The sequence below is a fragment of the Podarcis vaucheri genome (assembly GCF_965113315.1).
Source record: "Podarcis vaucheri genome assembly, chromosome: 2".
Taxonomy (NCBI): Eukaryota; Metazoa; Chordata; class Lepidosauria; order Squamata; family Lacertidae; genus Podarcis; species Podarcis vaucheri.
Genome location: NC_138760.1, coordinates 120,928,947 through 120,941,926, shown reverse-complemented (window position 1 = coordinate 120,941,926; position 12,980 = coordinate 120,928,947). Strand labels below are relative to the sequence as shown.

The following is a 12,980-nucleotide window of genomic DNA, read 5'->3' as shown; positions in this document are numbered from 1 at the left end:
CGGGGGCTCTTGGGAAGGGGTCTTTTTGTATGCAGCAACTGCAGTGGGGATGCTGATTGCCAAGGGATAGAAAGGAGATAAAATTCCATCAGAAGAGGAGTGGCAAGTAAAAATCCTTCAATATATAGAAGTAGCATAGATGACGGAAAAGATAAGAAATCGATCGACCCAAAAGTTTAAAAGGGAATGAGAAAGCTATAGATAATATTTAAAACAACAGTGTCCTCTTATAAAAACTTTAGAATGTTTCAAATAACTCATAATTGAATAAGGTACAAAGAATTCAGACAATATTTAAGAAAGATAAAGTTTATTGAAAAATAGAGGCAAGTAATTAAGAAAATTGCCAACCTAGCAGTTTTTTGGTTTAAATGATATTTATTCAAAGTTTCAAAAATATATAAATACAATAAAGAACAGAAAAGTACAACAGAAAAAAGAAAAGAAAAAACTAAAAAAATAAACTAAAAAAGGAAGAATACACATCCCATATTACATCTTTTCATTTGCTTGTTTCTTGGACCTCCTCACACCTCCCTTTTTGTATTCTAACTTAATTCGTTGTTTCAGCAAATTCTTCCCATATTTCTCAATTTTTATTTAAATAATTTGTCTTAACAATCTATCTTATTAATTAATTCAACATATCCTTTCCATCTTTTACCATATTCTGTTATTCAATTTACCTTAATGTATTTAACCTTATCTTACCTTAAAAACCTTAAAATTCAAAGTTTAAACCATATTTATACATAACTCCTTAAATCCTTTCTACTAAAGCCAATTAGTTCCTTTCCAGCATTTTCCCTGATATTTCATTAATATTACACTAATTCCAAAAATAAAAAGAAGAAATTTTTCCCTAGTTATTGTCCAACGTCCCTTTTTCCTGGTTTCGGGTTATGTCAGTCCTTTCTATACATTCCATCCAGTCCATCAATCTGGTGTTCTTATATCCGAGGCCCTTAAGTCTCTTCTATGCCCCTTCTGCAGATTTTCTTGTTCTTGTTTGTAGTTGCACTCTTCCTTGTCTTTTGTTGGTTTCTTTCTTAATTTCTTCCCTTTCTCCTTGGGGAGTGGGTCTCCGGGGGATTCCAACCGGTAATAATCTCCATTTTCCTTCATCAAGCCAGCCCATTCCCCACAGTCCCACTCCCTGTCATCATCGTTGTATTCCAAAAAGTGATTGTCCAAAAAGTAATTGTCAACATGTTTCATAGTCCCACCAGAATTAAGAGCTTCTTTAACTCCAAACACTTCCAAGTACACTCCAAGTTCAATCTTCCAATGCAACAACTTTTGCTCCTGCAGGACTTTGGATCTCTCCATTTGTGTTGCTTGGGGTGCGATCACAACCTCTTCCATCTTCCTCTGCCCTTGCACTTGCCCAATCAAACCAGTTTCCTGAATTAGTCGCTGTATAATTTCTTTATCCTTGTTTCCTGTTAATTCATATTCACTGGCTACGGCAGTCATCAAGTCCAACTTCTCATTCATCAAATTCATCCTCTCATGCAAATGCTCCAGCAAAGCATTTGTCTTGTCAAGGGCAGACACCAAAACTTCCAACACATTTCTATTCAAGGTCAAACGACTGGTCCCACGATCTCAATCTCGCAGCTGTAACGTCTCCAAGTAAACTGCAGCAACAAACTGACAAGCTCCCTCTAGGGGACACAATTTCTATTTGTATCCATCTTTAAAACGTATCCAACAAAAGAAAAATACTTTCAATTTTCAAATACTTGTTTCTTTAAAATGCAGAAAGCAGCATTGAAGTTCATTTGTTTCTCTTTTTTTGACTATCTGCCAAAGTGCTCCACTTTCAATAAATGGACGTCTCCAACAGTTTCTGTCCTGACACCCCGTTCCCAGGTTTGAGACAATGGAAACTTATACTCCTTTACTCTCTCTCCTGCAGGCTTAAACAGTCAAATCCCCCCCTTTTCTCCTGCTTTCCAAGGGGGTTTTATTGGTTGTAGATGCAGGAAAATTCAATCTTTAAAACAACTTTTCCAGGCTCTTAGATTGTAAGGTTTTTGCTTCAGTCTATTTACAAAAAGTGGAAGGCGGACTTCCTGTTTAAACCTTCCCGCTTCAGTGCCTAATTCAAGAATTTCTTGATCTAATTTTCCGTTTTTACTCACGGGTACTTGTTTAGAGTCCGAATGACAACAGGAAAAAGTCAGCGCTCTCCGGCGATGGCTATGCGGCTTCCCTCCGTGAAAGTAGCAGTCGGTTCGCTGCACCGCGCTGCTCACCCCACTTCGCTCCGGAGCCCCAAAAAGGGGTTTCCCTGCGAGTAGGGGAGGCGCTCTTGGTGTTCTGCCAAACCCCACATTCCCAGGCTCCTCCACCTGGGATTTCTAGCGGGTCCCCACCTTCGCCGCGGCGGGAAGACCCAGTTTCCACAGAGCCCGTTCCTCTGATCGGAGGAACTCTGCCATTCGCCGATGGCGCTAACCCGGAAGTCCGCCAACCTAGCAGTTTGAAAGAATGTCAAAGTGCAAGTAGATAAATAGGTACCGCTCCGGCGGGAAGGTAAACGGCGTTTCCATTCGCTGTTTTAGTTCGCCAGAAGTGGCTTAGTCATGCTGGCCACATGACCCGGAAGCTGAGTGCGGATAAATGCCGGCTCCCTCAGCCAGTAAAGCGAAATGAGCGCCGCAACCCCAGAGTCATCTGTGACTGGACCTAACGGTCAGGGGTACCTTTACCTAATTAAGAAAATAAATAACCTATATCAAGGAAGTCGGAAGTAGATGGCTGGAATAATTTTGTGCATTCGTGATGTATGGTTCTATTTCTTTTTGTAAGAAATGTATTGTGCTTTTTTGTTTTGTTTCTTTTCCTTTTTAAAAGCTTTTGTTGTGTGTGTGTGTGTGTTGATTTTAAACCAATAAAGATTGATTGAATGAACAAAATAAAATAAATAAAAAAGGAAGGGAGGTGATGAAAGGAATTGCCAAAGGTGATCGAAAATGGGTGGGGGCTCTTGGGAAGGGGGTGCCCAATTGGGGCTTCTCCAGGGGCAGCAGAATGTCTTGGGCAGGAGAATCCCTGCAGGGGCTCTCAGACTCCCTTGGCTTCTTCTTCCCTCCCTCCCAGGAAGCTGCAACTTGCTCTGGATTCCGCGCTCCTCAGGAAGGTGAACCTGCAAACCTAGCTGAGACTGAACCTGCAACCCTGGCCAGGATGGAAGGAGGAAGATGGACAGTTGACCTGGTCAGGCTCTCTCCCGCATCTCTCCCCACAACCTCTGAGCATTTCCTCCCAGTACCCTTGGAGAAATCTGGTGAGTTCCAGGGGAGAGGAGATGGGGACAGGGATAGATGGATGGTGGAGGGAGAAAGTGGAAAAGATGGAGAGGAGACAAATGGAAGGAAGTTCCTGACAGGAAGAAGGAAGGGGTGAGGCCTTCTCCAAAGCAGCTCTTTGTTTCTTGAATCCCTTTCATAAAGTAGTGGGGGCAGATTTTCTTCCTCCAGGATTTTAAATCTCAGGAGTTACAGTGGTACCTTGGTTATCAAACATAATCAGTTCCGGCAGTGTTTCAAAACCAAGGCGCGCTTTCCCATAGAAAGTAATGCAAAATGGATTAATCCGTTCCAGACTTTTAAAAACAACAGCAATTTAACATGAATTTTACTATCTAACAAGACCATTGGTCCATAAAATGAAAGCAATAATCAATGTTTTGTACCATAATATAAGACAGTATTGTAGATGATAAAAATTAAAATTAAAACCAAAAACAAGTCACAGTCAAAAATGAAAAAGCCACACAAACAAAAATGGAAAAAATAGTAAAACACTAAAGCACCAAATGTCACCTCAGAACACTGCAACCAGAAACAGCTTGAATATTCATGGGGGGAACCTTAAATTAGCTGTGCAAGGGAACAAATGGGATGAAAAAAGCCTTAATTATAATGGAGGGGACCTAAATTTGCTGCGCAACAGTAAAAATGGCAGCTCAGGAGCATGTTCGGTTTCCAAGGCAAAGTTCAAAAACAGGAACACCTACTTCTGGGTTTGCAAATGATGAATCAACAGAAGCATAGTTAATGTCCTAAGTCCCTTTCCCATTTCGTCATAACTAATTTGGCCAGTTCATCCTTTGTATACCATTCTAGGGTCAAGTTATACGTTTCAGACAGATTTTTTATGTTACTTCCTAAGAGTTCTTTTTGAAATTGTGATGTCTCATAACTAAAACCTTTCTTTTTGTCTATCTTTTTTTTAAAAAAATTAAATGAATTTTATTAGTATTTTCCACACAACAACAACACAAAAGCTATCAAAACTAAAAATACACAACACACAGAAATCAACATTTGAAAACTAAAAAAACAAAAAAGCAAAACAAAACAACAAATCAATTTCTTACAAGTTAATATTATAAACACTAAAACAACAAGACATTGACTTCCACCAATCCCACAGCACCTCCTTTATCTCTCATTGTGTCTTCCTGTTTTCCTGTTTTCTTTATCCACTCTATCCTAACATCTAGATATAAATCCTTCTTTCATATCCTTTCACTTCACAAGGTTATTCCAGACTCAGCCAGATTTCTGCCCTTGAACCTTGACTTTTGAGGTATTCATTTAGGCACTCCCATTCTTTTTTTACTTCACTTTTGGGTTTTTGTCTTATTATATCTGTCAATTTGGCTAATTCTAAGTATTCTGAGAGCTTACATAGCCACTCTCCCCTAGTGGGTAACTGATTCCCTTTCCAGTACTTAGCCACCAGGATTCTTGCTGCAGACGTTGCGTATAATAATAATAAGAAAATAATAATAATAAGAAGAAATAATAAGAAATCATTAGTTTTGTCTTTTGGGGTATTGTCATTTAAAATTCCTAAAAGGAATGCCTCTGGCCTTTTACTATATGATATTCTTAATATTTTCTTTATTTCTTCGTGGATCATGCTCCAAAATTTCCCAATTTCGGGGCATGTCCACCACATATGGTAGAAGGTTTCTTTTTGTATCTTGCATCTCCAGCACTTATTATTGTATGTTTTATTCATTTTTGCAAGCCTTTCTGGTGCAAGGTACCACCTGTGATACATTTTCATATAGTTCTCTCTTATTAAGTAACATGCTGTAAAATTTATATTTTTTGTCCATAGTCTTCCCCATTCATTATATTCAATTGGGTGGCCCTGATCTTGTTCCCATTTTTTAATAGCGTCTCCTTTTTTCTCCTTTTCTACTTTCCCATTTTGTAACAGTTTATATATTTTTGAGAGATTCTGTTGGTTATTATATAAAATTTCTTTTTCCCATACCAATATTTTTTTTATCAAACCCATTAAGCTTACTATCCTTCTCAAATATTGTTTTTAATTGGAAATATTCTAACCAATTCACCCCCTCTCTTTTAATTCTTAAAATTTCTTTACTGTTGGGCAATCTTTTATCTCTTCTACGAGTTCCCTATATGTTAGCCAGCTATCTTTCATGTTGCTTCTATGCAAGGCTGATGACTCTAGAGGTGATAGCCACCAGGGAGTTTTGGCTGTTACTATTGTTTTATTTCTTTCCCAGACTCCGAATAGGGCCTTTCTCACCAAATGATTAGTGAATCCTCTATGTGCTTTTATTTTATCGTGACCCAGGTAGCCATGCCACCCGAAAACTTTGTCCCAGCCCTCCAGGTCTAAGATTTCAGTATCTGTCAGTAACATCCAATCTTTCAGCCATGTCATGCATGCAGCCTCAAAATACAGCTTGAGGTTTGGGACTGCGAACCCGCCCCTTTCTCTAGGCTCCATCAGTACTTTGAACCTTACTCTTGGCTTCTTACCTTGCCAGATAAAATTAGAAAGATCCCTTTGCCAGCCTTTAAAACATTTTGTACCGATAATTATTGGGATTGTCTGGAAACGGAAGAGCATTTTTGGTAGAATTGACATTTTTATCAAGGATATCCTTCCCCATAAGGACAAGTTCAATTTATTCCATTTATTTAGATGTCCTTTTATTTCCTTCCACTTCTTCGCATAGTTATCCTTGTACAAATTGGTATTTTTAAATTTGTGATCCAGATCCCTAAATACTTAACTTTCGTGGTAATTTAAAGGCCTGTTACTCTTTCCAATTCTTCCTGTTCGTTTACCCCCATATTTTTCGTTAATAATTTAGATTTTTCTTTATTTAACTTAAAGCCTGATACTCTTCCATATTCAGACAATTTCTTTAGTGCTTCTGGTATACTTTCTTCTGGGTTTTCTGTTTACATTACATCGTCCACAAATGCTTTAACTTTATATTGTCTATTACCTAGACTAATCCCCTTGATTTTTGGGTCCTTTCTTATCGCTATTAGGAGTGTTTCCAGCGTCATAATAAACAAAAGTGGGGATAGAGGGCATCCTTGTCTGGTGCCTCTTTCAATTTGGAAAGTTAATTATTAACTTAGCTTTCTAGTTTTCATATATCGCTTTAATACCATTCAAAATTTTGTTCCCAAGTTTCAAACTTTCCACAGTGCGGACCAGAAAATTCCAGGCCACACTGTCGAAGGCTTTCTCCGCATCTACCAATAACATTGCCACCTTCTTGCTAGGTTTCATATCAATATATTCTAGAAGATCAATCACTATTCTTGTATTATTTTTTATCTGTCTCCCCGGTAAGAAGCCATTCTGGTCCCTGCCTATTACTCTGTTCAAACATTATTTCAATCTATTTGCTAACACACCTGCAAAAATTTTGTAATCAATATTCAGTAGGGAAATTGGCCTGTAGTTCTTTATAATATTTGGGTCCATTCCTTGTTTTGGTAATAAGGTTACCCACACTTCGCGCCAAGAGTCAGGAATTTTCCCTTCTTCCATTATCTCATCCATGATCTTTTTAAGTCTAGGTATTATTACATCTTCTAGTTTCTTATAATATGTACTTGGTATTCCGTCTGGGCCTGGTGATTTCCCAGTTTCCATTTTCCTTATCACCTCTCTTATTTCTTCTGAGCTTATGCACGAATTTAAATTACTTAATTCCTTGCCATCTATTTCAGGGATTTTGTTTTCTCTTACATACTCTTTAATTTTATTCTCATCTTTGTCTTCCAACTCGTATAATTTTTTATAAAAATTCCTAAGCATCATTTTTATTTGGTCCAGGTCTGTAATTTCTTTTCCTTGTTCAATAATCTTATTTATAACCCTATCCACTTGTTTCTCCTTTGTTAGCCAGGACAACATTTTACCGGGTTTATTTGCCGATTCAAAATACCTTTGTTTTGTCCATTTAATCTTATTTTCTACCTCTTTGTTTATTAAATTGTTTAATTGGGATTGTAAAATTTTAATATTCTGGATTATGCTCTCTTGTTTTGGATTTTTCAACAGTTCTTTTTCCTTCTCCCTTATCTGTTTATTTATTTCCATAGTATCCTTTGCTTTATCCTTCCTTATTCTTGCCATTTGTTGTATTCCAATTCCTCTCATATAGGCTTTACTGGTATCCCAGATGATTTCCCTGTCTGTCCCATGTCTCTCATTAATTTTGAAAAATTCCTTCAACAATTCCCTCATTTTAATCACCTTCTGCTCATCTCTCCAAACCTCATCATTCATCCTCCACCTCCCTCTCGTATGTTTTTTAAATCTTATGTGTATAGTAACGGGATTATGGTCTGAGAGAGATTTATTCAGAATCTTTGCTTTTACCAAGCTCAATGTCAATTTTTTCGAGCCCCAAATTGTGTCTATTCTCCCTCCCGATTTTTTATTTTCGGAAAAATAGGTAATATCCTTTTCAGTGGGGTGCTTCAATCTCCAGGTATCAAACAAATTAAGATTAGCAGTCAACTGGAAGAGCGATAATGCTAGTCTGCCTGAGTTTGATTCCCCCCCCCCTCGGTTCTATCCATTTCAATAGATATAACTCCATTCATATCTCCCATCATAATTATCTTTCCATTCTCATATTCCCAAAGCTTCTCTTCCAATTTTCTGTAAAATTTGGATTTATTATTATTTGGAGCATACACTCCTACCACTATTATCTTTTCTTGATTTATTTGTATTTCTACACCTACTATTCTACCTTCCTCATCTTGAAATATTAGTTGTGGACTTAACGCTGGTTTTACATAAATTACCACCCCTCTTTTCTTTTCTGCCGCTGCGGCTATAAACTCCAGACCCAAGTTCTTGTTTTTTAGTACCCGAATATGATCTTTAGATACATGGGTCTCTTGTAGACATATTATATCCCATTTTCCTTTCAAGGTACATTCTACTTTGTTCCTTTTCAGTTTACTGTTCAAACCATTAATATTCCAGGAAATACACTAAAAGGCCATACAGTTTTTGTCTATCTTAAAGATAATGTTTAGTTGATGGTACTGTAACCAGTCAGTTACAGCTTCCCTTATCTCTTCAAAATCTTTTAATTTCAGTTGGTTTTCAGCTTCAGTTAACAGCTCTCTATAAGTTGGCCAATTACTTCTCATATTCAATTTTTTTCAGAGATATTGCTTCCAAGGGGGAAAGCCACCAGGGTGTTTTTTACTCAAGCAATTTTTTATACTTCTCCCATACCCTAAAAATTGATTTTCTTCCTATATGATTCTGAAAAGCTCTATGCACCTTATCCTTTTCCTACCATAAATATGCATGCTATCCATAATTCATGTACTTTCAGATCTAAAGTACAGTTTCTGTGTTTTCCAATGTAATCCATTCCAGGTTCTAGCAGATACAGGATGCTTCATAATGAAGTTTCAAACCCGGCAGGGCGAAATCTCCTCCCTCTCTTACATCTGTTAATAATTTATTTTTAATCCTTGGTTTCTTCCCTTTGCAGAAAAACCTAGATATATCTTCTTGCCATTTTTCAAAGCATCCTGCGTTGCCTATTGCCTGGACTGATTGGAATAAAAATAACATTTTTGGCAATACATTCATTTTTATTACTGCTATTCTTCCCCAAAATGATAAATTCATTCTTCCCTATATCTCTAAAGCTCTTTTTATTTCTTTCCACACATTCTCGTAATTGTCTTTAAAAATATTAATATTCTTAGCTGTCAAAAAGGAACCCCAGCGGGTGATCCTGCTGCGCTCCGGAGGCTTTGGATTCCTTTCGCTGAAGGGTAAGTGCCCCTTCAGCTAAGGCACAGCGCCCCTTTAGCTAAGAGGGAGGAGAAATGGAAGGGGCTCCGTTTCTCCTGCCGCTTCGCTGAAGGGGCGCTGCGCAGAGTGGGGGATAATTTTTTTCTCTTGTTCTCCCCCTCTAAAACAAGGTGCGTCCTATAGAGCAAATACGGTAATCTTATTCTTGTTTAGTTTAAAGCCTACGGCCTGCCCGAAGTCCTGTATCTTTTCTAACACCTTTGCTGGAGTATTTCTGGGATCCTTCACTGTAATTACAAGGTCAACTGTAAAAGCTTTTAATTTATATGCTTTATAACCTACTGTTATACCTCTAATAAATTTCTCCACTCTTTCTCTCTCGCCAAGGCCTCTAATACCAAAATAAATAATAATGGTGATAGGAGATATCCTTCTCTTGTCCTCTTTTACACTTTACACTTTTCTGTTATAACCTTATTAACAATCAGCATGGCCTGTTGGTCAGAATGAATTGCATCAATTCCTCTCCCAAATGCTTCCCCACAATTCATTTTTTCCTTTTATCTTTTTCATAAAGCCCATGAAACATTATCAAAAGCCGTTTCCACATCTATAAACATTAAGGCCGTTTTTTTCTCATTTCTTAGTTCCAAATATTCAATAATTATTCAATTATATTCCTTATATTCTCCTTCATCTGATGTCCTGGTAGAACGCAGGACTGCTTGTGATGAATTTTTTCTGCTAAAACACCTTTCATTCTACTGCCCAAAATATGAGCAATACTCTAAATGGAGTATTCTTCTCGCCTTTTAGTTCAAGAATTATTGATTTGTGGTCCGAAAGCGTTCTTGGTTGTATTTCTGCTTTTTTAATCTATGGACTTCCATCCTACAGGAGACAGTGATGGCCAACAACTTGGATAGCTTAAAAAAGAGGATTGGACTGATGTCTGTGCTCTGCCCTCGTGGTCCTAGGCAATAATGCTTCTTAATACTAGTTCCTGGAAAGCACAGGAAGACAGAGGGCTCTTGTACTCAAATCCTGCTTGCTGGTTTCCCACAGGCATCTAGCTGGCCACTGTGAGAGCAGGATGGTGGACTAGGTGGGCCTTTGCCCAAATGAGCAGGCTCTTCTTATGTTCTAATACAGGCACCCCCCAACCTGGCCCTCCAGATGTTTTGGGACTACAACTCCCAACGTCCCTAGCTAACAGGATCAGTGGTCAGGGATGATGGGAATTGTAGTCCCAAAACATCTGGAGAGCAAAGTTTGGGGGTGCCTGTTCTAATCTAGTGCAATAATTTTACAGTTACATGTGGCATAGTAACACTAAAGTTTTACTTCTTAGACATAGGAGAGATTGCTACTCGATCCAGTGCTCATTTCCTCCCTAGGAAAGGAGAAATGCAGAGATGTGTCTAAGACGCCAATTCCACCATAGATTATAAAATAATGCAGTTTATTAAGTGTGAATGGAGTGATCATGTGTTGTTCTTGCCATTATCTCATCTGCATTCCTAAAAGTTTGGAACATAGAGAGGACAGTGGAGAAAAGAGACAGTATTAAAATAAGAGAAGGTGCATACTGGGATTGACATGTGTTCAGTTCCTTTCTTGTCTTTCCTGAAAGTCTTTTTTTTTCTTTCTTCATTAAATTTTTATTCATATTTAATAAAGGACAAACAAATATATAAACAAACAAGTTAACCTAACAAACAAATTAACATTAACATAAATTATTATTCCCATTTCCCATTCTATGCAAACAAGAGTTGAACATACAAAATCATAAAGATAAAAAATGTTTTATACTCTGTCGAGTCTTTGACTTCCCTCCACCCTTTTGGTAAGTTTCTAATAGATTCCATGGTTACGTATTTATTTTTAATCTTAAGATTGTCGCTGATAGAGTTTTTCTCTCCCCGCCAGATCATCTTATAAATCTGTTCCAATATAATTCCAGAATTTACTCCAATTTTTCTTGAATTTCTGTTCATCTTGGTCTCGTAATCTGCCTGTTAGTCTATCCAGCTCGGCGTAATTTACCATTTTAATCTGCCAATCATTTATGCTAGGTACAGCTTCCGATTTCCAATTTTGTGCTAGCAGAATTCTTGCAGCTGTGGTGGCGTAGAGGAATATTATTTTATCCTCACTTTTTATTTCTTTGCCCATTATTCCCAACAGAAAGGCCTCAGGTCTCTTGGGAAAGGTGTATTTTAATATTTTTTTAAGCTCATTATAAATTAATTCCCAAAAGGCCTTCACCTTACTGCATAACCACCACATATGGTAAAGGTCTCCCCCCACTTCACCGCATTTCCAGCATGTCTTATTCTTTAATCTATACATTTTGGACAATTTCACCGGCGTAAGATACCATCTGTACATCATCTTCCAGACATTCTCTCTCAATGCCATACAAGCCGTAAACTTAATATTACTGTTCCACAATTCCAGCCACCTTTCAAAATCGATGTTATAGCCAAAGTCAATTGCCCATTTAATCATTGCTTCTTTCACCTCCTCATCTTTTGTGTACCATTCCAACAGCATATCATATATTTTGGATAATGTTTTGTTCTTTCCTTCTACTATCTCTATGTTAAATCTTGATTTTTTGTCATCAAAGCCTATTTTCCTCTTATCCTCTTTTAACAAGTCATTCACCTGATGATATTGTAACCAACCAGTAAATAAATGTTTGGTCTCTTCATAAGGTTTAAGTTTGGGCCCTTGTTCTGTTTTTCTTACCAAATCTTCGTATGTGGCATTTTCCCCTTCCATATTAGTTTTCTTAATTGTTAATACCTCTATTGGTGAGATCCACCAGGGGGTCTTTCTTTCAAGGAGGTTTTTATTTCTCTCCCAAACCTGATATATCGGTCCCCTAAAGATATGGTTTAAGAAGCCCCTATGGACCTTCACCTTCTCATACCAGAGGTATGCATGCCACCCATACCAATTGTTAAAACCTTCCAAGTCCAACAAATCTCTGTTCTCCAGTTTTATCCAGTCCTTTAGCCAAAGTAGACACGCTGCTTCATAGTAAATGCTCAGGTCTGGGAGTGAAAAACCCCCTCTTTCCTTTTTGTCAATCAATATTTTCATTTTTATCCGTGGTCTTTTTCCCTGCCAGATGTATCTCGCCAGGGCTTTCTGCCATTCTTTACATTGTTTTAGACCTTTAAGTACTGGGATAGTTTGAAATAGGAACAGCATTCTAGGCAAGATGTTCATTTTAACCACAGCTATCCTCCCCAAAAAGGAAAGTTTCATCCTCCCCCAAATTTCCATATCTTTCTTTATATTCCTCCAGGTGACCTCATAGTTGTCCTTATATAAATTTAAGTTTTTGGCCGTAATCCACACTCCAAGATATTTCACTTTTTTAACTGCCATAATTTCCACCTTTCGTTCTAATTCTGTCGTCTCTTCCTTATTTAAATTTTTAACCAGCATTTTAGTTTTAATCTTATTTACCTTGAATCCTGCCACACCTCCGAATTCCTCTATTTTTTGTAAGGCTCTCCTTTGGATCTTCTAGAGTCAGTACGATGTTGTCCGCAAATGCTTTAATTTTAAATTCCCTTTTTCCCACCTTGATTCCTTTCACTTCTGTTGCCTCCCTCAGTCTCTCGTTGAGTATTTCCAATACTATTATAAATAATAAAGGGGATAGGGGGCAACCTTGTCTAGTTCCTTTATAAATGTTCAAATATTCCGTAGTGGTGTTATTTATTACCAATTTTGCTTTCTGCTCCTTATATATTGCTTCTATCCCTCTTCTAAATTTTTCCCCTGTTCCCATCATTTCTAGACTTTTCCTTAGAAAGTCCCATGAGATATTGTCAAATGCCTTTTCGGCATCTATGAAA

At 37.6% G+C, this 12,980-nt stretch overlaps 3 protein-coding genes across 7 annotated transcripts in view; all 3 read left to right on the top strand.

The window, feature by feature from the left end:
* Positions 1-12,980, top strand: part of NOTCH4 (notch receptor 4) — a 151,716-nt gene that overhangs the window by 34,268 nt on the left and 104,468 nt on the right. Inside the window, exon 2 of one of the 5 annotated variants that reach the window (XM_082206994.1) lies at positions 3,109-3,295. The exons of the other annotated variants lie outside the window; for them this stretch is intronic. The gene's annotated coding sequence lies outside the window, so the exon portion shown is untranslated. The remainder of the gene's footprint in view (positions 1-3,108; positions 3,296-12,980) is intronic. 5 annotated transcript variants of the gene reach the window in all.
* LOC309523411 (uncharacterized protein) overlaps positions 1-12,980 on the top strand; it is a 72,985-nt gene that overhangs the window by 35,741 nt on the left and 24,264 nt on the right. The gene's annotated exons all lie outside the window — the stretch shown is intronic.
* The window catches only part of LOC309523355 (uncharacterized protein), an 81,096-nt gene that overhangs the window by 64,502 nt on the left and 3,614 nt on the right, over positions 1-12,980 (top strand). The gene's annotated exons all lie outside the window — the stretch shown is intronic.